Genomic DNA, 27,318 nt, shown 5'->3' with positions numbered 1-27,318 from the left:
CACTCGGAATTACTGAGTGAGTAGCACAACAAATGCTAAAATGATGAGCCAACACCCAACACACTAAGAATGAAACAATCAGTTGTTAACCTCAAGGCAACAGGGTTGCCAGAAGTATTGGAATCACACCTCAGAGTTCACTTGTTAGTATTCCGGTTCGAAACAACACGGGACCAAGAAATGAATGGTGATGTCGAGAAGTATCACTATATCAAGAATTCTTAAGAGGTGCAATGATGCTCACCACATTCTTGACAGAAAAGATAGTAATACTCCAAGGTAGAAGAAAACGTAAGCTGAATAGCAAGGGACTTAAGGGACAACACATAACATGAACACGTTTGAGTTGGAGGGAAGGTAAACAATGATGCCGATGATAATACAATCATCGAGGGGCAATGATGGTATTTGACAACATGCATTCGATTGATACCCTGCAAGAGCTCAGAATGCTGATGACGATCACGACACATTTGTCGAGAAATTTCATGAAGACATAATCGTTTAGCGATGATATCAAGCAAGGGAATGAGGAAGCAAGAGGTTGTCGGAATCACAGTTAAGACTGCTAGCTTAGAATTGAGATTGCCTTTCAGACAACCAACATGATGTGGGAACCTCTACGTAAGCTTAACCCACAAGTTGGAAATGTACTCCACGGATGTAGGACAGAGATAGCATGGTCCAGCTTTCGCATGACGATGATACTGTAGCCTAACAGCTTGGAATGCCATGATCGAGTTCAAACTCGTAAACAAGGAAGGTTACTAAAAGTTGTTGAATCGCAATGCATACTCGATTCAGTTATCGACGTACTCGTGTGTCCAACAACTCAAACACGAGGCAACTGGAATTAAGGAAAACATCATAGTTGGTGAGGAGCTCACAAGAAGTTTCATAGCTCTGCAATATCCTCGAGCTACAAGGAATAATACGCGAAGGTAGGTCAACTTTAAGGTTTGGACCAGTGTGTTAATCTGAAGAAGACAAGTACTTTAACTCATCTAAGAATGAAATCAAGGTAGGACAACATGGTCGGAACCATGATTGTAAAGTACAAGAGCACATATACCAGATCAAATCGTATAATGAATGATTATTGATACGAGAAGTTTCTATGGTAGGATCAACGTCGTTTCCATGGGCATGAACACAAAGTTCAAGGTCGACTCCCACTTCATCAATGCATCACCTGCCATTTATTCCTCGCCTTTGATCGGTTGTAGCTTTGAAAGAATAACCGACATAACAACAGAAGAGTAAGACTCGAGAAAACTCTTCGGGTCATATTGATTTAGGAAGGTATAGGTTCAACCCATCGGGGCATCTTAGGAACATATACCACAAACTTCAAGAGTAATTAACACATGCTTGAAGGGCATGGCTGATAAACCGTACGGTACAACTTATCAAAGGGAGAAGACACAATTTACCAATAACATCATGTGTCAGGGGAAGCAATCACAAGAATTTTCTAAAGCAAAGGATGCCGTTGGATAATAACCCAGGATGAGTCTGACAATCCACAAAGGACCTGATGTGGGTATCGGTACTCCATCAGAGGGAGACAGGATGCAATGCATTAGTTAATAGAACGTCTGAAAAATATTGATATTTAATTACCAACGGAATTAGGATTTCCAGGTTGGTGTATCATAATCAGATGCTCCAATCAAATACAAGTAAGTTGAATATAATTAGATGGACAATCAATAAAAGTTGATTTGTCGGGAACCAGTTCTGTTTGAAAGGACGTCTGAGTCGGAAAGAAAATTCATAAGTATCCTCTGATGATTGCGTTCATTCACACAGAGGTTGAGTCAATAAGATCAGAGGAAAATCACAAAGTATTTTAATGAATGTTGCTAGACACATGGATTTAACCATAATACAAGTAGGTGAGAAAAGCCAAGAGCAATAAACTACGGAGGATTTCGACAGACCGAATAGTAAGTCGAAGAACTTTCGAAACCCATGACAACTGATGAAGGTCGAATCCCCGATAAGATAATTCGTTGCATCTCGTAAAACAAGAGCAATTAGAAAGGAAGGTATGAACGACATTTGGATGTAGTCATCCATAGTGGTTAACGAAGGAAGGGGAATCGCAAGAGCGATGGGCACAAGTTCTCGAGAGAAAGCATCGGAGAATATCATCGGAGTCTCCTGACGACTCGAGTCATTATCAGGAATGAGGGACTCTTCGGAAGGAAGTATTTACGAGAACCTAATGTTAGAGTTAGTAAAATCTTTAACCCGAAAGAGAAGAGAGAGTAGAGCCCAGAGTATAGGAACGGAGTAAAAGATACTAATACCACCCAATTGAGATGTGGGCCCATAAGCCACAACATCAGTGTTAGTGAAGTTTTTCAAACACTAGACTCAACTTCGGCCAAGGAGTTAGAAAGGGGGCTACCTACAGGCAGTCGGCTCTGATAACAACTTGTGACGCCCTTTGTTTAATCGTACGCTAAACATACACGCAAATGCGTACGATCAAACCCAAGGACTCACGGGAAGATATCACAACACAACACTAGACACAAATAAAACAATATCAGCTTCATATTACAAGCCATGGGCCTCGAGGGCTAGAATACAGAAGCTCGATAAACACACGAGTCAGCGGAAGCAACAATATCTGAGTATAGACATAAAACATGGGGTGCCTTAGAGAAGGCTAGCACAAAAGATACAACGATCGAACGAGGCGAGGCCTCCTGCCTGGGAACCTCCTAACTACTCCTGATCATCAGCGGCCTCCACGAAGATGACACCATCGGGATGACAGACATTGGCAGGAAACTCCACTCCTGGGCTCCATCATCTGGTCATAGCAAACGGATCAAGGGGACAAGGGGGGAGCAAAGCAGCGGTGAGTACTCATCCAAAGTACTCGCAAGTCTTACACCGGAACTATTCTAAATATGCATCAGTATCAAAGAAGGGGTTTTATATGTGGACTGACTGCAGCAATGCGAGAACAGAGAGAGAAGGCCTAGTCCTATCGAAGACTAGCATCTTCAGGGTCTTGCAGCAATAGACGAGAGTAGAACAGGGGTGAAACAATAATAGTCATATTGTTACAACAATAATAAAGTGAGGTCACGCCTAGAGATCCTCCCTCGACTCCCTGCGAGGAAGCAATCGCGAGGCAAACTAATTCCAGTTAAGTAACAATTGGAGTTGTATAAGATCGGGGCTCAACTCCAAGTCGTCCTGTAACCGTGGACACGGCTATCCGAATAGTTAATTTTCATCCCTGCAGGGGTGCACCACATGTCCCGTCACGCTCGATAACACTCTGGCCGGACATACTTTTCTGGGTCCTGCCCGGCCTCGGAATATCGACACGTCGCAGCCCCACCTAAGACTAATCAGAGAGGCCAGCCCACCGGTCTAACTCCTAAGCACAAAGGGTTCGTGGGCCCAGTTCCCCTTCGCGCTCCTGCACGTGGCGTGGGCGGCCGACGTCAGTCCTAGCATCCCTTAATCACAAGAGCGATGCATCTCGAGACCACTCGGGCGCGCGCCGCTACATTTGCTGACATCTGAAAAGCTTCGGCTGATACCGCGACGCCGAGTACCCATAATTCTTCCCGCGTAGCCGGTTAGTGCGAAAAGGTCTCAGACCAACCCAGATCAAATACCCAAATCCATTAACATTTTAATTAGGCCAACAACACAGTCTCACGGGAGTCCACCCGTCTTACAACTAATCACCGAAGATCCTAGTAACATGGTCGAGTAACTGTGTGGTTGTAACATCGGGGGGAATCTGAGGTATCACCCTCGTTGTATTCCGAACGATGTACCCGTCAAGGTGGGCTTGGAGGAATCACCCTCGGGGGTCCCACACTTGAGGGATTGCACGACAGAGGCGTCATCGGGAATGGTGAAAGAGGAATCACCCTCGATAACCACGACCGACTAGCTATACTATAGAGATATCATCAGGAGTACTTAGTGAGGTATCACCCTCGGTACCCGATAGTATCTCTGTAGCGTCGTACAACGAAGGGGGTGTATGTGCTGTGTCAGGGCTGGCTCGTCGATCAGGGATCGAGATTTGAAAACAAGCGGGGCAACTGAACTACGGGGTCAGAGGGGATGACTGCTCCACCTATACTAGGCATATTAAAGGTACAGGACTGAAAGTAGCAGTTCATCAAAAACAGGCTATGCATCAGATATAGGAGCTAAGTACAACAGTAGCAAAATACTAATGCAAGCAGTAGGAAGAAAGACATAGGCGATATAGGAATGATCAAGGGGGGTTTGCTTGCCTTGCTGCTCTACGGCAAAGGACTGATCGGCAGGGTCGTAGATGTACCCGGCAGCAGCGTCAGTCTCGGGGTCTACCGGTAAGAAGAGGGGGAAGAAACAATAAATAATAGCAACAGTGCAACACAAAGCATGACATGGCAAGATGCAGGCTAGACATGAGCTAACGGAGCAACATCCGTCATAGACGGGGCGAAAAAATATCTGACGATATTTTCCGAGTCTCGGGCTACTACCGGTCATACTGGAAACGATGGAAATGTTCCATGTGTGCTATGCTAGGGACGCGTGACAGACGAATGGACCATGTATCCGGGTTCGTCTCGTTCTGCTGATCAACTTTCATGTTGAAAATATTTTGATCTGACTTATGGATTATTTAATATTAATTTTTAAAGTTTTATTCAATAATTAGGAATTCAAAACAGATTTAAATAATTTAATAAAAAGCTATTATGACATCAGCATGATGTCATGCTGACATCAACATTTGAATGGTCAACTCACCACCGGGTCCCGAACGTCATAGGCACAAGTTTTAATATAGATTAAATATTGATTAATCAGATTAATTTAATGGGGGACCCACGTGACATACTCTAATTATTCTAATTATCCAATTAATTAATTTAACTAATATATCTATTTATTTATTTAATAAAAACATTATTTTATATTTATATTTATATTTTCACCTAACTTGAAGAGAGGGTGTGGGGCCTCCCTGTCATAGACAGCGGGGGGGGGGTTGGCCCCACCGGTAAGTGGCTTTAAGCCTAATACTCGGTTTTATTCACAGATACATAATAATGCAAATATCGTATTCCTTCAAATACCCATATACGCAAATACATACATCGCATCTCATACATACATTCATACATACGCAACTAATACACCTTTTATTTTATTTTATTTTATTTCTAACTCTCATCTCTCACAACTCTCTGTGTTGACACACAACACACAGTCTGTGCTAACTACCTCAACATAGAAGAGAGCCGACTTCATCTCCTCCTACCGGAGTCAAACGTCGACGGATCGAAGCCCCGTTTGCCGGAACGGAACCGGGACGGCGAGGAGAACAAGATGGTGGGAGGAGCCTGAGGAGGGGCTCACCGACGTTGACGAGAAGGCCCGGTGAAGCCGGAGTTCGCGGGAAGGGGCGCAGGAGACGGCGTGGAGGCGTTCCCGAAGGCGGTGATGACAGATCCGGCGAGGTGGGTCGCCGGGAAAAACTTCCCGGAGGTCGGGACTGGCCGGATGGCGAGGAGGAGCTCGGCCGACGGGGTGACCAAGGGGTGCCTTGGCCGACGAAGGTACCGGAAGGGCCGGTCGACGGGGCTCTAGGGACTAGGGCTCGGGAGGGAGCCGGAGGGGGGCGCCCACGGGAGGAGCGCAGGGGAGGGGCTGAGCTCGGTGGGGATCTGGGAGGGAGACTGACGGTTGCAGGGGAGAGGAACCGAGGGAAGGGGCTCGGTCCATTAGAGGATGCGAGGTGGGGAGGGATCTGGGGGCTATCTCGGTCGTGGGGGAGAGAAGGGAGAGTAACCGAGGGGAGGAGGGGTCCTCGTGGGGAGGAGAGGGAACGAGCGGATGGGGTGGCTCGGTCTGGGAGTTAGCAGGAGAGGGAGAGGGACGATGGGGGGCAACGAGAGGTGGGGGGCTCGTCGGTGGGGGGGGCACGAGGGGTTGGTGAGACGGGAGGAGGACCGAGGGGGATGGGATCCTCTCGGACGTGGGGGCTGGCGGCGGTAGCAGAGAAGCGGGAGGGGACTGAGGGTCTCGCTAGGGTTCGGTGGTGGGGGAGCGGTTGGGGCCTGGCCAGTTGGGCCTCTTGGCCCAGCTCGGCCAGGGGTGGGGTGTTTTGCTTTTTTTTTCTTTCTCTGTTGTTGTTTATTTTTCTTTTATTATTTATATTTTTTTCATTATTATTATTTTCTTGCCATTTATTATATTTTTTTAATAGTTTCTTTTATTTATTTATTTTATTATTCTTTTATTATTTCTGCAATCGGAAACTTCCATCCATAGACTTTAATTTAAACATGATAATTACTTTGATTTTTTATTAAGTGACAATCTAGCTTAGTTAAATATGATGACCTAGCATCATTAGGGTGCGGTTACTGTAGCTTAACTACCAGGGTGTCACAACTCTCCCCTACTAACAAGAATTCTCGGCGCGAGAATCAAGGGGTAGAAGGAAAGAGCTCGGGGTATTCATCACGAAGATGAACCTCGCGTTCCCAAGTGGCTTCATCTTCTGAATGATTTGACCACTGCACTTTAAGGAACTTGGTGACCTTGCGACGAGTCTTACGTTCAGCTTGGTCGAGAATGTGGACCGGATGCTCTTTATAAGAGAGGTCTTGTTGCAGCTCAAGCATATCACGATCCACTGCTCGAATGGGATCCTTGAAGCAGCGGCGGAGCTGAGACACATGGAAGACATCGTGAACCTGAGAAAGGTTCGCCGACAGTTCAAATCGATAAGCCACTCTTCCACGCTTTTCGAGAACAGTGAAAGGACCAATATAGCGAGGAGCTAATTTGCCCTTGATTACAAAACGGTGTGCGCCTCTCATTGGTGTGACACGAAGATATGCCTTTTCGCCAGGTTGATGGACCATATCCTGATGATGTCGGTCATACTGACTTTTCTGATGGAACTGAGTAGCCTTCAGATTGTCGTAATTAATGCGGACTCGATCTTTAGCATGTTGGATAACATCTGGACCCAAGAGTGATCAGTCCATTCAACGGTGGCTCGGGAATTCCATAAGAGCCATTCCATAAGAGCCAAGTGCCAAGGATACTTTGGAATCAAAGATGTACAGGAGAGTCAAATTTAATCCTGTGGAACTTTGGGTTATGGGTCCACCATGTCGACCGAGAGTAGATAGAGGGGTGTCATATTATACGGTCTTGGTAGCAAGACATGTCAGACGGTATCATGTCAGTTATCTTGGCAACAACGTCGGTACCAAGGGCGGGGGACGAATAGAACCATTTTCCTGCTCGTGGAAACGAGGCGGACCAATAGGCAAAGTTCTCGTCCACCGGCGGCTACCGAATGTTATCCACAATAGTAACACGGTCTTACTGACAGAGTTGTACACCAAGGTTTCTACCTAAACAGGGAATTAACACTGCTTAGATAAGTTATGCCACGAGAAAGGTCAAACAGCCCAATGGGAATGAGAATGTGTTCACACACCCAGGTATTAAAGTATACCTTTCCCGAGGAAAACATAGAGTATGGTATACATGATAGGTCATCTAGTACATAACCATTTAGACAAAGAGGCAAGAAGAATCATCATGTTTATCCATACCGTGCAGTTTGGATAATTGATCAGGAACAATTTAGCATCGCGCTTCCAATGTTCCTGTTGAAATTTGGAGTACCACATCCATGCTTCAAGGTAGCATCGACATGGTCATCCGATAAAGGTCGGACCAATGGGCACACAAAGAGGATTCATGAGGGTCAACTTATGAAATAAGTCATATACTTTCCAAATGAAAGGATGGCGAATCTTACATATGGGAGAGTTTATAACAATAGGTTCTTCGGCCCGGTGTGCCAGATAAGACATCACCGTACCGGTTTTCCTAAAGACCAAGGTTATAATTATTGGGATATGTGCCCGAGATCCAAATCTGATTGGTGCCGGGACACCTCGGTCTCAAGATGCCCGAGAAGAAAAATGAAGACGCAATATTCTCATGATATGAACTACACAAGCAATCCTTGAAATACGAGTGCGGTGGTAAGGCGCATGAACACCATGTCAAGACATTCGTGCCCACGTGAAATCCTTATCTCAAAATGCAACTGAGTTCTTATTTGGAAACCATCTTCGAGGATAACAAGGCTCCATGTGTAAGTCTGGATTAGCTCTTATGAAGGAACTTCTTTTCCCTCGACAAATCAGTCAGTGGCTTGGCGTGCTAAGAGAAGTTATATGAAGTGAAGATAACAAATCTTCAAAACATATAACACTTTGCACATGCATGAATGAATTGGTATTTCCCGAGAGGAAGCGAAACAAAACTTTCACATATTCGCGGCGGAAAGAGTGCACGGGAACTTTGGGCAAACACTTCTAATACCAAACATACCCTCCATGAGCTAGGCACAAAGATAGTGCTTTCAAAAGCTTCATCACGAACCATGGAGAACTTGAGGGTGCGACCGATGGGCTCAGCAATAATCCCTCAAGATTTTGACAGGGACGAATTACCAAAATTATAATATCAAGGAGATAGCATTTGTCAAATCAAATGGTATAGTGTCGTATGCTCGAGGTAACAACAACAATTAAACATTGGTAAAAAGGTGCACTCGGAATTACTGAGTGAGTAGCACAACAAATGCTAAAATGATGAGCCAACACCCAACACACTAAGAATGAAACAATCAGTTGTTAACCTCAAGGCAACAGGGTTGCCAGAAGTATTGGAATCACACCTCAGAGTTCACTTGTTAGTATTCCGGTTCGAAACAACACGGGACCAAGAAATGAATGGTGATGTCGAGAAGTATCACTATATCAAGAATTCTTAAGAGGTGCAATGATGCTCACCACATTCTTGACAGAAAAGATAGTAATACTCCAAGGTAGAAGAAAACGTAAGCTGAATAGCAAGGGACTTAAGGGACAACACATAACATGAACACGTTTGAGTTGGAGGGAAGGTAAACAATGATGCCGATGATAATACAATCATCGAGGGGCAATGATGGTATTTGACAACATGCATTCGATTGATACCCTGCAAGAGCTCAGAATGCTGATGACGATCACGACACATTTGTCGAGAAATTTCATGAAGACATAATCGTTTAGCGATGATATCAAGCAAGGGAATGAGGAAGCAAGAGGTTGTCGGAATCACAGTTAAGACTGCTAGCTTAGAATTGAGATTGCCTTTCAGACAACCAACATGATGTGGGAACCTCTACGTAAGCTTAACCCACAAGTTGGAAATGTACTCCACGGATGTAGGACAGAGATAGCATGGTCCAGCTTTCGCATGACGATGATACTGTAGCCTAACAGCTTGGAATGCCATGATCGAGTTCAAACTCGTAAACAAGGAAGGTTACTAAAAGTTGTTGAATCGCAATGCATACTCGATTCAGTTATCGACGTACTCGTGTGTCCAACAACTCAAACACGAGGCAACTGGAATTAAGGAAAACATCATAGTTGGTGAGGAGCTCACAAGAAGTTTCATAGCTCTGCAATATCCTCGAGCTACAAGGAATAATACGCGAAGGTAGGTCAACTTTAAGGTTTGGACCAGTGTGTTAATCTGAAGAAGACAAGTACTTTAACTCATCTAAGAATGAAATCAAGGTAGGACAACATGGTCGGAACCATGATTGTAAAGTACAAGAGCACATATACCAGATCAAATCGTATAATGAATGATTATTGATACGAGAAGTTTCTATGGTAGGATCAACGTCGTTTCCATGGGCATGAACACAAAGTTCAAGGTCGACTCCCACTTCATCAATGCATCACCTGCCATTTATTCCTCGCCTTTGATCGGTTGTAGCTTTGAAAGAATAACCGACATAACAACAGAAGAGTAAGACTCGAGAAAACTCTTCGGGTCATATTGATTTAGGAAGGTATAGGTTCAACCCATCGGGGCATCTTAGGAACATATACCACAAACTTCAAGAGTAATTAACACATGCTTGAAGGGCATGGCTGATAAACCGTACGGTACAACTTATCAAAGGGAGAAGACACAATTTACCAATAACATCATGTGTCAGGGGAAGCAATCACAAGAATTTTCTAAAGCAAAGGATGCCGTTGGATAATAACCCAGGATGAGTCTGACAATCCACAAAGGACCTGATGTGGGTATCGGTACTCCATCAGAGGGAGACAGGATGCAATGCATTAGTTAATAGAACGTCTGAAAAATATTGATATTTAATTACCAACGGAATTAGGATTTCCAGGTTGGTGTATCATAATCAGATGCTCCAATCAAATACAAGTAAGTTGAATATAATTAGATGGACAATCAATAAAAGTTGATTTGTCGGGAACCAGTTCTGTTTGAAAGGACGTCTGAGTCGGAAAGAAAATTCATAAGTATCCTCTGATGATTGCGTTCATTCACACAGAGGTTGAGTCAATAAGATCAGAGGAAAATCACAAAGTATTTTAATGAATGTTGCTAGACACATGGATTTAACCATAATACAAGTAGGTGAGAAAAGCCAAGAGCAATAAACTACGGAGGATTTCGACAGACCGAATAGTAAGTCGAAGAACTTTCGAAACCCATGACAACTGATGAAGGTCGAATCCCCGATAAGATAATTCGTTGCATCTCGTAAAACAAGAGCAATTAGAAAGGAAGGTATGAACGACATTTGGATGTAGTCATCCATAGTGGTTAACGAAGGAAGGGGAATCGCAAGAGCGATGGGCACAAGTTCTCGAGAGAAAGCATCGGAGAATATCATCGGAGTCTCCTGACGACTCGAGTCATTATCAGGAATGAGGGACTCTTCGGAAGGAAGTATTTACGAGAACCTAATGTTAGAGTTAGTAAAATCTTTAACCCGAAAGAGAAGAGAGAGTAGAGCCCAGAGTATAGGAAAGGAGTAAAAGATACTAATACCACCCAATTGAGATGTGGGCCCATAAGCCACAACATCAGTGTTAGTGAAGTTTTTCAAACACTAGACTCAACTTCGGCCAAGGAGTTAGAAAGGGGGCTACCTACAGGCAGTCGGCTCTGATAACAACTTGTGACGCCCTTTGTTTAATCGTACGCTAAACATACACGCAAATGCGTACGATCAAACCCAAGGACTCACGGGAAGATATCACAACACAACACTAGACACAAATAAAACAATATCAGCTTCATATTACAAGCCATGGGCCTCGAGGGCTAGAATACAGAAGCTCGATAAACACACGAGTCAGCGGAAGCAACAATATCTGAGTACAGACATAAAACATGGGGTGCCTTAGAGAAGGCTAGCACAAAAGATACAACGATCGAACGAGGCGAGGCCTCCTGCCTGGGAACCTCCTAACTACTCCTGATCATCAGCGGCCTCCACGAAGATGACACCATCGGGATGACAGACATTGGCAGGAAACTCCACTCCTGGGCTCCATCATCTGTTCATGGCAAACGGATCAAGGGGACAAGGGGGGAGCAAAGCAGCGGTGAGTACTCATCCAAAGTACTCGCAAGTCTTACACCGGAACTATTCTAAATATGCATCAGTATCAAAGAAGGGGTTTTATATGTGGACTGACTGCAGCAATGCGAGAACAGAGAGAGAAGGCCTAGTCCTATCGAAGACTAGCATCTTCAGGGTCTTGCAGCAATAGACGAGAGTAGAACAGGGGTGAAACAATAATAGTCATATTGTTACAACAATAATAAAGTGAGGTCACGCCTAGAGATCCTCCCTCGACTCCCTGCGAGGAAGCAATCGCGAGGCAAACTAATTCCAGTTAAGTAACAATTGGAGTTGTATAAGATCGGGGCTCAACTCCAAGTCGTCCTGTAACCGTGGACACGGCTATCCGAATAGTTAATTTTCATCCCTGCAGGGGTGCACCACATGTCCCGTCACGCTCGATAACACTCTGGCCGGACATACTTTTCTGGGTCCTGCCCGGCCTCGGAATATCGACACGTCGCAGCCCCACCTAAGACTAATCAGAGAGGCCAGCCCACCGGTCTAACTCCTAAGCACAAAGGGTTCGTGGGCCCAGTTCCCCTTCGCGCTCCTGCACGTGGCGTGGGCGGCCGACGTCAGTCCTAGCATCCCTTAATCACAAGAGCGATGCATCTCGAGACCACTCGGGCGCGCGCCGCTACATTTGCTGACATCTGAAAAGCTTCGGCTGATACCGCGACGCCGAGTACCCATAATTCTTCCCGCGTAGCCGGTTAGTGCGAAAAGGTCTCAGACCAACCCAGATCAAATACCCAAATCCATTAACATTTTAATTAGGCCAACAACACAGTCTCACGGGAGTCCACCCGTCTTACAACTAATCACCGAAGATCCTAGTAACATGGTCGAGTAACTGTGTGGTTGTAACATCGGGGGGAATCTGAGGTATCACCCTCGTTGTATTCCGAACGATGTACCCGTCAAGGTGGGCTTGGAGGAATCACCCTCGGGGGTCCCACACTTGAGGGATTGCACGACAGAGGCGTCATCGGGAATGGTGAAAGAGGAATCACCCTCGATAACCACGACCGACTAGCTATACTATAGAGATATCATCAGGAGTACTTAGTGAGGTATCACCCTCGGTACCCGATAGTATCTCTGTAGCGTCGTACAACGAAGGGGGTGTATGTGCTGTGTCAGGGCTGGCTCGTCGATCAGGGATCGAGATTTGAAAACAAGCGGGGCAACTGAACTACAGGGTCAGAGGGGATGACTGCTCCACCTATACTAGGCATATTAAAGGTACATTACTGAAAGTAGCAGTTCATAAAAAACAGGCTATGCATCAGATATAGGAGCTAACTACAACAGTAGCAAAATACTAATGCAAGCAGTAGGAAGAAAGACATAGGCGATATAGGAATGATCAAGGGGGGTTTGCTTGCCTTGGTGCTCTGCGGCAAAGGACTGATCGGCAGGGTCGTAGATGTACCCGGCACCAGCGTTAGTCTCGGGGTCTACCGGTAAGAAGAGGGGGAAGAAACAATAAATAATAGCAACCGTGCAACACAAAGCATGACATGGCAAGATGCGGGCTAGACATGAGCTAACGGAGCAACACCCGTCATAGACGGGGCGAAAAAATATGTGACGATATTTTCCGGGTCTCGGGCTACTACCGGTCATACTGGAAACGATGGAAATGTTCCATGTTTGCTATGCTAGGGACGCGTGACAAACGAATGGACCATGTATCCGGGTTCGTCTCGTTCTGCTGATCAACTTTCATGTTGAAAATATTTTGATCTGACTTATGGATTATTTAATATTAATTTTTAAAGTTTTATTCAATAATTAGGAATTAAAAACAGATTTAAATAATTTAATAAAAATCTATTATGACATCAGCATGATGTCATGCTGACATCAACATTTGAATGCTCAACTCACCACCGGGTCCCGAACGTCATAGGCACAAGTTTTAATATAGATTAAATATTGATTAATCAGATTAATTTAATGGGGGACCCACGTGACATACTCTAATTATTCTAATTATCCAATTAATTAATTTAACTAATATATCTATTTATTTATTTAATAAAAACATTATTTTATATTTATATTTATATTTTCACCTAACTTGAAGAGAGGGTGTGGGGCCTCCCTGTCATAGACAGCGGGGGGAGGGGGGGGTTGGCCCCACCGGTAAGTGGCTTTAAGCCAAATACTCGGTTTTATTCACAGATACATAATCATGCAAATATCGTATTCCTTCAAATACCTATATACGCAAATACATTCATCGCATCTCATACATACATTCATACATACGCAACTAATACACCTTTTGTTTTATTTTATTTTATTTCTAACTCTCATCTCTCACAACTCTCTGTGTTGACACACAACACACAGTCTGTGCTAACTTCCTCAACATAGAAGAGAGCCAACTTCATCTCCTCCTACCGGAGTCAAACGTCGACGGATCGAAGCCCCGTTTGCCGGAACGGAACCGGGACGGCCAGGAGAACAAGATGGTGGGAGGAGCCCGAGGAGGGGCTCACCGACGTTGACGAGATGGCCCGGTGAAGCCGGAGTTCGCGGGAAGGGGCGCAGGAGACGGCGTGGAGGCGTTCCCGGAGGCGGTGATGACAGATCCGGCGAGGTGGGTCGCCGGGAAAAACTTCCCGGAGGTCGGGACTGGCCGGATGGCGAGGAGGAGCTCGGCCGACGGGGTGACCAAGGGGTGCCTTGGCCGACGGGGGAACCGGAAGGGCCGGTCGACGGGGCTCTAGGGACTAGGGCTTGGGAGGGAGCCGGAGGGGGGGGCCGCCGACGGGAGGAGCGCAGGGGAGGGGCTGAGCTCGGTGGGGATCTGGGATGGAGACTGACGGGTGCAGGGGAGAGGAACCGAGGGAAGGGGCTCGGTCCCTTAGAGGATGCGAGGTGGGGAGGGATCTGGGGGCTATCTCGGTCGTGGGGGAGAGAAGGGAGAGTAACCGAGGGGAGGAGGGGTCCTCGTGGGGAGGAGAGGGAACGAGCGGATGGGGTGGCTCGGTCTGGGAGTTAGCAGGAGAGGGAGAGGGACGATGGGGGGGGACGAGAGGTGGGGGGCTCGTCGGTGGGGGGGCACGAGGGGTTGGTGAGACGGGAGGAGGACCGAGGGGGATGGGATCCTCTCGGTCGTGGGGGCTGGCGGCGGCAGCAGAGAAGCGGGAGGGGACTGAGGGTCTCGCTAGGGTTCGGTGGTGGGGGAGCGGTTGGGGCCTGGCCAGTTGGGCCTCTTGGCCCAGCTCGGCCAGGGGTGGGGTGTTTTGCTTTTTTTTCTTTCTCTGTTGTTGTTTCTTTTTCTTTTATTATTTATCTTTTTTTCATTATTATTATTCTCTTGCAATTTATTATATTTTTTAAATACTTTCTTTTATTTATTTATTTTATTATTCTTTTATTATTTCTGCAATCGGAAACTTCCATCCATAGACTTTAATTTAAACATGATAATTACTTTGATTTTTTATTAAGTGACAATCTAGCTTAGTTAAATATGATGACCTAGCATCATTAGGGTGCGGTTACTGTAGGTTAACTGCGAGGGTGTCACACCACTGGAGCTACAGTAGTGGGAATCCCGTCCATCTCGCTCTAGGGCGGTTAAGCCACAAGAATAGAGCACGAGGCTCGGATACCAATTGAAAAGGATCGAGATGAACCTAGAGGGGGGTGAATAGGTACAGTTCCAAATTTTAATAATTACCTAGCAATTTTAGGCAAAGGTGCGGAATATGAGCGTAGGCCTAATAATTGCTATGACAAGGAGTAAGCTATTTAGAGTGAAGTAAGGCAACCGGTAAACAATAATCAAATACAAGTACGTAATAAGGATTAACACAAGTAGAGAGTTAGGGTTAGGAATAACCGAAACTCCAAGAGAGACGAGGATGTATCCCGATGTTCACTTCCTTGGAGGGAAGCTACGTCACCGTTAGAGGGGCGGATGTTACCACGAAGGCACACCAACGCCACGAAGGCTCACCCTATTCTCCCTTTGAGATAACTCCATGAAGGCGTTTCTCAACCACTAGTGGTAAGCCTTGAGGTGGCTTCCAAACCTTCACAAACTTTCCGGGGGAAATCACAATGGTTTGATTCCTCTCCGAAGACTCCTACCGCCTAGGAGTCTCCAACCTCCAAGAGTAACAAGATCACGGGGATTGCTCACAACTTGTTCAAATCACAAATCACTTTGGTGGGAAGGAGGAGAAGGAGACGATCTATCTTTTGATTGGAACAACACTCAAAGGGACTCACAAGTGCTCTTGGGATCTAAGATTGAGTGTAGACAAGAGTGAGTGAGAAGAAAGGTGTTCTTGTATGTATTCTAGATGTGTTGGACACCCTCTCACGAAGTGGGAGGGGGTATATATAGTGGGGAGTGTAAAACAGACGTTGGTGACACTTTAAGTCACACAGGGTTCGGACATCCGGCAGTTCACGGATGTCCGGGCGTCCACAGGGGGTCGGACGTCCGACAAGGGTCGGTCGTCCGAGGGCTGTAGATATGTCTGGAATCACTGAGAAGTTGAACAGGGACCGGACGTCCGGAGAAGGCCGGAAGTCCGAGTTATTCGACTCAAACTCTTCTGGTGCAAGATTCCGGATTTCTGAAAGAGGACGGACGTCCGGCCCTCGGACGTCCGGAGGGAGCCGGATGTCCGAGTTATATGGCTCAAGTTCTTCTGGTGCAGGGCTCCGGATTTCCGAAGCTGGTCGGTCGACCGGCCCTCGGACGTCTGGAGGGAGCCGGAAGTCCGAGTTATATGGCTCAAGTTCTTCTGGTGCAGAGCTCCGGATTTCCGAAGCTAGTCGGTCATCCGACCCTCGACCGGCCCTCGGACGTCCGGAGGGAGCCAGATGTCCGAGGCATTAGTCCTGTTTTGAGATAAGGGCGGAGTAGAGAAGATGTGGTATTGAGCAAAAAAGTAGAGATGTAGTATAAGAAAATTCATCGCAAAACCTGTGATCCCCTCTTAATAGTGCGGGATCCCTATACTCAAGAATAGTAAACTTAAAAGGATAGTCTACATCATCTTCTCAATCCCGAGCCTTCTTGACATATAAATCCCGATCTTCTCAGACCACCTTGGCACATAATTCTCAATCTACTAAATTACTTGCCATCCTGAGATACACTCAACAAATAGGATTAGTTTCCTATGTATGTGTTGTCATTAACACCAAAAGTCGATTAGGGGCATAGCATGCACTTTCAACCATCTCTTCCTTTTTGTCTCACAACCACCACCACACTCTATTCCAACTATAGTGCTATATACATGGCTCACGCTCATGTATAGTGTGATAGTTATAAAAAGTTTGAGAAAGTAAGAGTGCGAAAATAATTACTTGGCCATTACCGGCGTTGTCCATGATTTAAATTAGTTATGTGAGGATGATGGAGCATAGCCAGACTATATGATTTTGTAGGGATAACTTTCTTTGGCCTGGTTATTTTGAAAGTTCATGATTACCTTGCTAGTTTGCTTGAAGTATTATTGTTTTCGTCTCAATAGAAAACTATTGTTTTAAATCTTACGGATCTGAACATTCATGTCACATGAAAGAAGTTGCAAAGGACAACTATGCTAGGTAGCATTCCACATAAAAAATTCAGTCTTTATCACTTCCCTACTCGAGGACGAGCAGGAGTTAAGCTTGGGAAAGCTTGATACGTCTCCAACGTATCTATAATTTTTTATGGTTTTATGCTATTATCTTGTCAAACTTTGGACGTTTTGTATGCCTTTTATATATTTTTTGGGACTAACTTATTAACTCACGGCCAAGTGCCAGTTCTTGTTTTTCCGTGTTTTTGACCCTTTTCACAGGAGAGTTTTAAACGGGGTCCAAACGGAATAAAATATGCGGAATGATTTTTTCCATAACAGAATTCACGTGGGAGACTTGAGAACCAAGGCAGGAGACCTCGCAGGAGGTCACAGGCCCACCAGGCCCATCCTGGGGGGGGCCTAGCAGGCTTGTGAGCTCCCCGTGGCTCCCCTGCCCTAGATTTTTCGCCTATATATTCCCTAAAATCCCCGAAAAAATCAAGAGATCATCGAAAGTACTTTTCCGCCGCCGCAAGCTTCTGTCTCCGCAAGATCCCATCTCGGGCACGTTCTAGTGCCCTGCCGGAGGGGTGATTCGGATACGGAGGGCTTCTTCATCAACACCATGACCTCTCTGATGATGCGTGAGTAGTTCACCATAGACCTATGGGTCCATAGCTAGTAGTTAGATGGCTTCTTCTCTCTCTTGGATCTTCAATACAAAGTTCTCCATGATCTTCATGGAGATCTATCCGATGTAATCTTCTTTTGCGGTGTGTTTGTCGAGATCCGATGAATTGTGGATTTATGATCAGATTATCTATGAATCTTGTTTGAGTTTCTTCTGATCTCTTAAATGCATGATTTCATATCCTTGTAATTCTCTTCCAGTTGTGGGTTTTCTTTGGCCAACTAGATCTATGATTCTTGCAATGGGATAAGTGCTTGGTTTTGGGTTCATACCGTGCGTTGACCTCACCCAGTGACAGAAGGGGTAGCGAGGCATGTATTGTGTTGTTGCCATCAAGGGTAAAAAGATGGGGTTTTCATCATTGGTTTGAGATTATCCCTCTACATCATGTCATCTTGCTTTAGCCGTTACTCTGTTCGTCATGAACACAATACACTAGATGCATGCTGGATAGCGGTCGATGTGTGGAGTAATAGTAGTAGATGCAGAAAGTATCAGTCTACTTGTTTCGGACGTGATGCCTATATGTATGATCATTGCCTTAGATATGTTCATGACTTTGCGTGGTTCTATCAATTGCTCGACAGTAATTTGTTCACCCACCGTGATATTTGTTATTTTGAGAGAAGCCTCTAGTGAACACTATGGCCCCTGGGTCTAGTCCACATTATATTTTCAGCCTTACACTTTTACTTCGTTGCACTTTCCGCCTTCAGCTCTCACTTTGCAATCAATCTTGAAGGGATTGACAACCCCTTTATAGCGTTGGGTGCAAGCTCTTTTGTGTTTGTGCAGGTACTCTAGACTTGACGAGATTCTCCTACTGGATTGATACCTTGGTTCTCAAACTGAGGGAAATACTTACTGCTCCTGTGCTGCATCGCCCTTTCCTCTTCAAGGGAAAAACCAACGCAAGCTCAAGAGACGATAGAAGACCTTTGTCGCCGTAGCAGGCTCATCGAGTCAACCTAAGTGTTTTGCGTGTCTAAACTGGCTTACACCTGTTGTATGCGAATGTTAGAATCTATCACACCCGATCATCACGTGGTGCTTCGAGACAACGATCCATCGCAACGATGCACACTTAGGGGAATACATATCTCGAAATTTTAATGAGGGGTCATCTTATCTTTGCTACCGTCGTTCTAAGCAATAAGATGTAAAACATGATAAACATCACATGCAATCATATAGTGACATGATATGGCCATTATCATCTTGCTCCTTTGATCACCATCTTCGGGGCACCATGATCATCATCGTCACAGGCATGACACCATGATCTCCATCATCATGATATCCAGCATTGTGTCTCCATGAAGTCGTCACGCCAACTATTACTTCTACTAATATAGCTAACAATTAGCGATAAAGTAAAGTAATCAACATGGCGTTGCATCTCATACAATAAATTAAGACAACTCCTATGGCTCCTGCCGGTTGTCATACTCATCGACATGCAAGTCGTGAATCCTATTACAAGAACATGATCAATCTCATACATCACATATGTAACATCACATCCTTTTGGCCATATCACATCACATAGCATACCCTACAAAAACAAGTTAGACGTCCTCTAATTGTTGTTGCAAGTTTTACGTGGCTGATTTGGGTTTCTAGCAAGAACGTTTCTTACCTACGTGACAACCACAACGTTGATATGCCAATGCTATTTGCCCTTCATAAGGACCCTCTTCATCGAATCCGATCCGACTAAAGTGGGAGAGACAGACACCCGCTAGCCACCTTATGCAACAAGTGCATGTCTGTCGGTGGAACCAGTCTCACGTAAAGTCGGTCTGGGCTGCTTCATCCCACGATGCCGCCGAATCAAGATAAGACTAGTAACGGCAAGCAATTGACAAAATCAGCGCCCACAACTTTTGTGTTCTACTCATGCATAGAATCTACGCATAGAACCTTGGCTCGGATGCCACTGTTGGGGAACGCAATAAATTCAAAATCTTCCTACGCCATACAACGATCTATCTATGGAGAGATCAGCAACGAGAAAGAGGGAAGAGCATCTTCATACCTTTGAAGATCGCTAAGCGGAAGCATTACTATGAACACGGTCGATTGAGTCGTACTCGCAGCGATTCACATCGCGGTCGGTTCCTATCTATGTGCCAAATCATGGCACCTCCGCGTTCAACACATGTACAGCCCAGTGACGTCTCCCATGCCTTGATCCAGCAGGGAGGAGGGAGAGGTTGAGGGAGAGCTCCGGCAGCGTGACGGTGCGGTGGCGGTGGAGCTACGAGGTATTCCGACAGGGTTTCGCCAAGCACCGCGGAAAAGGAGGAAGAGGAGGAGCAGGGCTGCGCCGAGAGAGAGATTTCGTGTGTCACAAATCAGCCAAAAGCTCCACTATATATAGGGGGGAGGGAGGGGGCGCACCCCTTAGGGTTCCCACCCCCAAGGGGTGCGGCAGCCCCATCTAGCGTGGGAGGTGGCGGCGAGGGCAAGTGAGAGGAGGGGTGGCGCCCTCTGATGGGCCTAGGGCCCATCTGCGCTAGGGTTTGCCCCCTTCCCCTCTCTTGTTGCGCCTTGGGCCTAGGTGGGAGGCGCACCAGCCCACTCTGGGCTGGTTCCTTTCCACCTTCTGGCCCATGCCAGCCTTTGGGGCTGGTGGACCACCGGAACCCTTCCGGTGGTCCCGGTACGTTACCCATGTCGCCCGAAACAATTCTGGTGACCAAATCCTTACTTCCTATATATAATTCTTTACCTCCGGACCATTTCGGAACTCCTCGTGACGTCCAGGATCTCATCCGGGACTCCAAACAACCTTCAGTAACCACGTACACTATTTCCCTATAACCCTACCGTCATCGAACCTTAAGTGTGTAGACCCTAGAGGTTCGGGAGACGTGCAGACATGACCGGGACATCTCTCCGGCCAATAACAAACAACGGGGTCTAGATATCCATGTTGGTTCCCACATGTTCCATGATGATCTCATCGGATGAACCACGATGTCAAGGATTCAATCAATCCCGTATGCAATTCCCTTTGTCAAAAGGTATGATACTTGCCCAAGATTCGATCGTCGGTATCCCTATACCTTGTTCAATCTCGTTACCGACAAGTCTCTTTACTCGTTCCGTAACGCATCATCCCGTGGCTAACCCCTTAGTCACACTGAGCTCAGTATGATGATGGATTACCGAGTGGGCCCAAAGATACCTCTCCGTCACATGGACTGACAAATCCCGGTCTCGATTCGTACAAATCAACAGACACTTTTGGAGATACCCGTAGTGCAACTTTATAATCACCTAGTTCCGTTGTGACGTTTGGTACACCCAAAGCACTCCTATGGTATCCGGGAGTTGCACAATCTCACAGTCTAAGGAAATGATACTTGACATTAGAAAAGCTTTAGCAGACGAACAACACGATCTAGTGCTATGCTTAGGATTGGGTCTTGTCCATCACATCATTCCACAATGATGTGATCCCGTTATGAATGACATCCAATGTCCATGATCAAGAAACAATGATCATCTATTGATCAACCAGCTAGCGAACTAGAGGTTGACTTGTTGGAAATATGCCCTAGAGGCAATGATAAATAGTTATTATTATGTTTCCTGTTACAAGATAATCGTTTATTATCCATGCTATAATTGTATTGAATGCAAACATAGATACATGTGTGGATACATATACAAAACAATGTCCCTAGGAAGCCTCCAGTTGGCTAGCCAGTTGATCAAGGATAGTCAAGGTTTTCTGGCTATGTGCAAGTGTTGTCACTTGATAACTCGATCACATCATTAGGAGAATCATGTGATGGACTAGACCCAAACTATGAACGTAGCATATTGATCGTGATGTTTTATTGCTATTGTTTTCTGCGTGTCAAGTATTTATTCCTATGACCATGAGATCATATAACTCACTAGCACCGGAGGAATACCTTGTGTGCATCAAACGTCGCAACATAACTGGGTGACTATAAAGGTTCTCTACAGGTATCTCCAAAGGTGTCCGTTGAGTTAGTATGGATCAAGACTCAGATTTATCACTCCATGTGACGGAGAGGTATCTCGGGGCCCACTCGGTAATGCAACATCACACACAAGCCTTGCAAGCAATGTGACTAAGTGTAAGTCACAGGATCTTGTATTACGGAATGAGTAAAGAGACTTGCCGGTAACGAGATTGAAATAGGTATGCGGATACCGACGATCGAATCTCGGGCAAGTAACATACCGAAGGACAAAGGGAATGACATACAGGATTATATGAATCCTTGACACTGAGGTTCAACCGATAAGATATTCGGAGAATATGTAGGATCCAATATGGGCATCCAGGTTCCGCTATTGGATATTGACCGAGGAGTGCCTCGGGTCATGTCTGCATAGTTCTCGAACCCACAGGGTCTGCACACTTAAGGTTCGATGATGTTTTATTATAGTTGAGTTATGTGTGTGGTTACCGAATGTTGTTCGGAGTCCCGTATGAGATCACGGACATCACGAGGGTTTCCGGAATGGTCCTGAAACAAAGATTGATATATAGGATGGTTTCATTTGGTCACCGGAAAGTTTCGGGCAATTACGATAGTGTACCGGGAGTGACGAATGGGTTCCGGGTGTTCACCGGGAGGGGCCCACCCACCCGGGAGTGATTCCAAGGCCCTAGGGTAGCGCCACAAGTCCTTATTGGGCTGGTGGAGTCAGCCCAAGAGGGCTATGACGCCACATAAGAAAATACCAAAAGAAAAGAAAAAGAAAAAGGAAAGAGGGAGGTGGGAAGGAAGAGGAGGACTCCTCCTTCCCAAACTGAATTGGAGGAGGAGTCCTCCTCCTCCTGGTGGCCGGCGCACCTTGAGGGCCTTGTCCCTCAAGGCTAGCCCCTCCCCCTCCCTCCTATATATAGTGGTGGTTTAGGGCTTTTTGAGACACCACTTCGCCACGTGCAACTCTAGCCTATTCCACATAGTTTTACCTCTAGATTGGATTTCTGCGGAGCTCGGGCGGAGCCCTACAGGAGTAGATCATCACCACCACTGGAGCGTCGTCACGCTATCGGAGAACTCATCTACTTATCCATCTTGCTTGTTGGATCAAGAAGGCCGAGATCATCGTCGAGCTGTACGTGTGCTGAACGCGGAGGTGACGTCTGTTCGGCGCTAGATCGGAACGGATCGTGGAACGGATCGCGAGACGGTTCGTGGGACGGTTCGAGGGACCTGAAGACGTTCCACTACATCAACCGCGTTTCTTAACGCTTCCCGCTGAGTGATCTACAAGGGTACGTAGATCTAATCTCCTCACGTAGATGGACATCACCATGATAGCTCTTCGTGTGCGTAGGAACTTTTTTATTTCCCACGCAACGTTCCCCAACATTGGTATCAGAGCTAGGTTCATGCATAGATGTTATATCGAGTAGAACACAAAAGGTCTTGTGGACGGTGATGTTCGGTGTGCTGCCCTCCTTAGTCTTTTTTCGATTCAGCGGTATTGTTGGATTGAAGCGGCCCAGACTATGAATCATGTGATGCACTAGACCCAAACTATGAACGTAGCATATTGACATGTCGTTTTATTGCTATTGTTTTCTGCGTGTCAAGTATTTATTCCTATGACCATGAGATCATATAACTCACTCGCACCGTAGGAATACCTTGTGTGCATCAAACGTCACAACATAACTGGGTGACTATAAATGTGCTCTACAGGTATCTCCAAAGGTGTCCGTTGAGTTAGTATGGATCAAGACTGGGATTTGTCACTCCGTGTGACGGAGAGGTATCTCGGGGCCCACTCGGTAATGCAACATCACACACAAGCCTTGCAAGCAATGTGACTAAGTGTAAGTCACGGGATCTTGTATTACAGAATGAGTAAAGATACTTGCCGGTAACGATATTGAAATAGGTATGCGGATACCGACGATCGAATACGGGCAAGTAACATACCGAAGGACAAAGGGAAAGACATGCGGGATTATATGAATCATTGACACTGAGGTTCAACCGATAAGATCTTCGGAGAATATGTAGGATCCAATATGGGCATCTAGGTCCCGCTATTGGATATTGACCGAGGAGTGCCTCAGGTCATGTCTGCATAGTTCTCGAACCCGCAGGGTCTGCACACTTAAGGTTCGATGATGTTTTAGTATAGTTGAGTTATATGTGTGGTTACCGTATGTTGTTTGGAGTCCCAGATGAGATCACGGACGTCACGAGGGTTTCCAGAATGGTCCGGAAACGAAGATTGATATATAGGATGGTATCATTTGGTCACCGAAAAGTTTCGGGCAATTCCGGTAGTGTATCGGGAGTGACGAATGGGTTCCGGATGTTCACCGGGAGGGGCCCACCCACCTGGGAGTTAGCCCAAGGCCCTAGGGTGTCTCCACAAGTCCTTATTGGGCTGGTGGAGTCAGCCCAAGAGGGCTATGACACCACATAAGAAAATACCAAAAGAAAAGAAAAAGAAAAAGGAAAGAGGGAGGTGGGAAGGAAGAGGAGGACTCCTCCTTCCCAAACCGAATTGGAGGAGGAGTCCTCCTCCTCCTGGCGGCCGGCGCACCTTGAGGGCCTTGTCCCTCAAGGCTAGCCACTCCCCCTCCCTCCTATATATAGTGGTGGTTTAGGGCTTTTTGAGACACAACTTTGCCACGTGCAACTCTAGGCTATTCCACATAGTTTTACCTCTAGATCAGATTTCTGCGGAGCTCGGGTGGAGCCCTGCAGGAGTAGATCATCACCACCACTGGAGCGCCGTCATGATGCCGGAGAACTCATCTACTCCTCCGTCTTGCTTGCTGGATCAAGAAGGCCGAGATCATCGTCGAGTTGTACGTGTGCTGAACGCGGAGGTGACGTCCGTTCGGCGCTAGATCGAAACGGATCGCGAGACGGTTCGTGGGACGGTTCGAGGGACGTAATACGTTCCACTACATCAACCGTGTTTCTTAATGCTTCCCGCTGAGCGATCTACAAGGGTACGTAGATCTAATCTCCTCTCATAGATGGACAGCACCATGATAGGTCTTCGTGTGCGTAGGAAATTTTTTGTTTCCCATGCAACGTTCCCCAACATTACTAGGGACACATTGTGATCTATATATTCACACATGTATTACGGTTTCCGGTTAATACAATCATAGCATGAATAATAGACAATTATCATGAACTAGGAAGTATAATAATAACCAATTAATTCTTGCCTCTAGGGCGTATTCCAACACCAGATGGGCAGCGCAAAGACCCACTCAGGGGACGCAGTCGGTCCACTGGTAGAGCTCCGGCTGTGGCTTCGTGTCCTCGGCCTTCGGTGGACAGCGCGATGGCCACCACGAGCCGCGCCTGGTACGGTGTGTCCTCCTCCTCACTCTCGCGGAGTGCGGCTGCCAGTGTCGCCTGGTAGGCGGCCTTTGCCTCCTGGTCCTCGTTGCTAAGTTCTAGATGGATTTTCTTTGATAGAGGGAGTTGCGGTGTCAAAAGTAGAAATTCTCTCATAATTTCTAAGGGTTTCTGGATTTATGGGATTTTAAAGTGTTGGAACCACGCGCAACGGAGTCATGTGGGACACACCCCACATCAGGGCATACCTAGGGGGTGGGTGCGCCCTGTTGGCTTGTGGCCCACAGGTGTCCCTCCTCCGGTGGTTCTTCGCTCCGGTATTTCTTATTTTTCCCACAAAAAATCAAAAACAAATTTCGGGTGATTCCGAGAACTTTTATTTTCTGCACAAAAACAACACCATGGTAATTCTACTAAAAATAGCGTTAGTCCGGGTTAGTTCTAAATAAATCATATAAGGTGCTTCAAAACCACATAGAAGTATTGTAAACATAGGCAAATATGGCATGAATACTTCATAAGTTATCGATACGTTAGAGACGTATCAAGGTGCTAAAAGTAGGTTTGCTAATCTCTCAAGTTTTGTGTGCCACTTAAGCAACTATCTGTACACTTCATTTAGTATGCCTAGTCTATCTACAACTAAGATATAATGCAAGTAGATAAAAAATTACTTAACAAGATAAAAAATTATGTCTGATTATTCTACTCGGAATAATCAGACATAAATTGCACCTGTAGCCATATCTTCCTTCAGGGTTCCTCTTGAATCCCCTATATTATATTTTTGAACTAAGGGGGCGGTAATTTATGTCATTCCGGACTTCCATGCTAAACTTACCATCACACATTGCTTGCTGTAAAGTGTGATTTAATATAGTGTGCACTGCTACATTAGCACCTAGGACAACACCATAATAATTCGTACAATTTGTACCAATAAAACTAGATCACCAATGCCATAGTACAAAAGAGAACTACTCAAACATGATAATGATTCAACTAATAATAAGGGAATTATTAATTGCATCAAATACCATGTGTTAGTAAGAGATTACAAAGGATTTACAAGGATAAACCCACTGGTCCAAGGAAGTAAATGGCGGTGGAGGCGATAGATGATGGTGGAAGTGACTAGTGTAGCAATGATGGAGTCCCCTAGCATCCTTCCAGTGGTCGTCGGGGGGGGGGGGGGGGGGACAGGAAGGGGCACCCTCCTCCTTCTTCCTCCTAGCGATTATCCCTTGGTTGGAGATGTGTTTTATCCTCTGTAGATGCCACCTACGGGGTGCAATTTTCACACCAAAGTGTGCCCCTCAAAAAAGTACGGCTTACTATCAATATATGGGGAAATCCCCTAGCTACTATCTATATGGAATTTTTCTACATACCCAATGTGCATCCTAGTCAAAAGGTGGCACAAAGACTAGATGGGTTGGCTCACGACACTTTTTTGGGAACGAAAGGAGTATGTTTTTGCAAGAGATATTTTTAAGAAAGAGTATGAGATATTTTTATGGCAGTTATAAGTGTGAAACTTTTTCCATGTTATCAATAAAATTGTCCCAGAGCTTCATTCGTGGCTCCGTCACTAAATTTATATAGGAGGATACATCTAATCTCGACCATCCAAACCAGAGGGCTTTGATCCAAGGACCCTTTGGCATGTTTAGAACCCCCCCCCCCCCCCCCCCCGAAAAAAACTTACATATCTTCTCATGAGTCCATAGGATGAAACCGAGTTGAGACCTGTCAAGTCTGGAAGGTGTTAGTTAATCCCATCATCCCTGGTTTTGGATTCTCGAAAGTCACAGTTCTTTTATGATATTTAATTGGATGCCCAAGGTGCATACGGTCTCAAAATTTAGTGATTCCAGTTGCTACTGTTTTGATGTTGGTTTTACTTTTCATGTTAGACCTTCTCCATTTTACACCATCTTCACGATGTGCGTGACAATATCTAAGTACTGGTCCTTTTCTTTAGAATGAAGGCTCCAGAAGATCCCGACTTTGAATTAACAAAGTCATCAACCGAACATGATTACATCGAACAGCAAAGAAAAAATAGAAAAAGAAACAGCGAGACAATACAAGGTGATGTGTAAATAGCTAACATGCTACAACAAACTACTAGCAAAGATATGGAAGCTAAAGCACAGCTACACGTGGACATTGAAGAAGCCCTCCACACCGAGTAGAGCGCCACGC

This window comes from Hordeum vulgare, chromosome 2H (assembly GCF_904849725.1).
Source record: "Hordeum vulgare subsp. vulgare chromosome 2H, MorexV3_pseudomolecules_assembly, whole genome shotgun sequence".
Classification (NCBI taxonomy): domain Eukaryota; kingdom Viridiplantae; phylum Streptophyta; class Magnoliopsida; order Poales; family Poaceae; genus Hordeum; species Hordeum vulgare.
Note: the sequence above shows the minus strand (reverse complement) of the source record.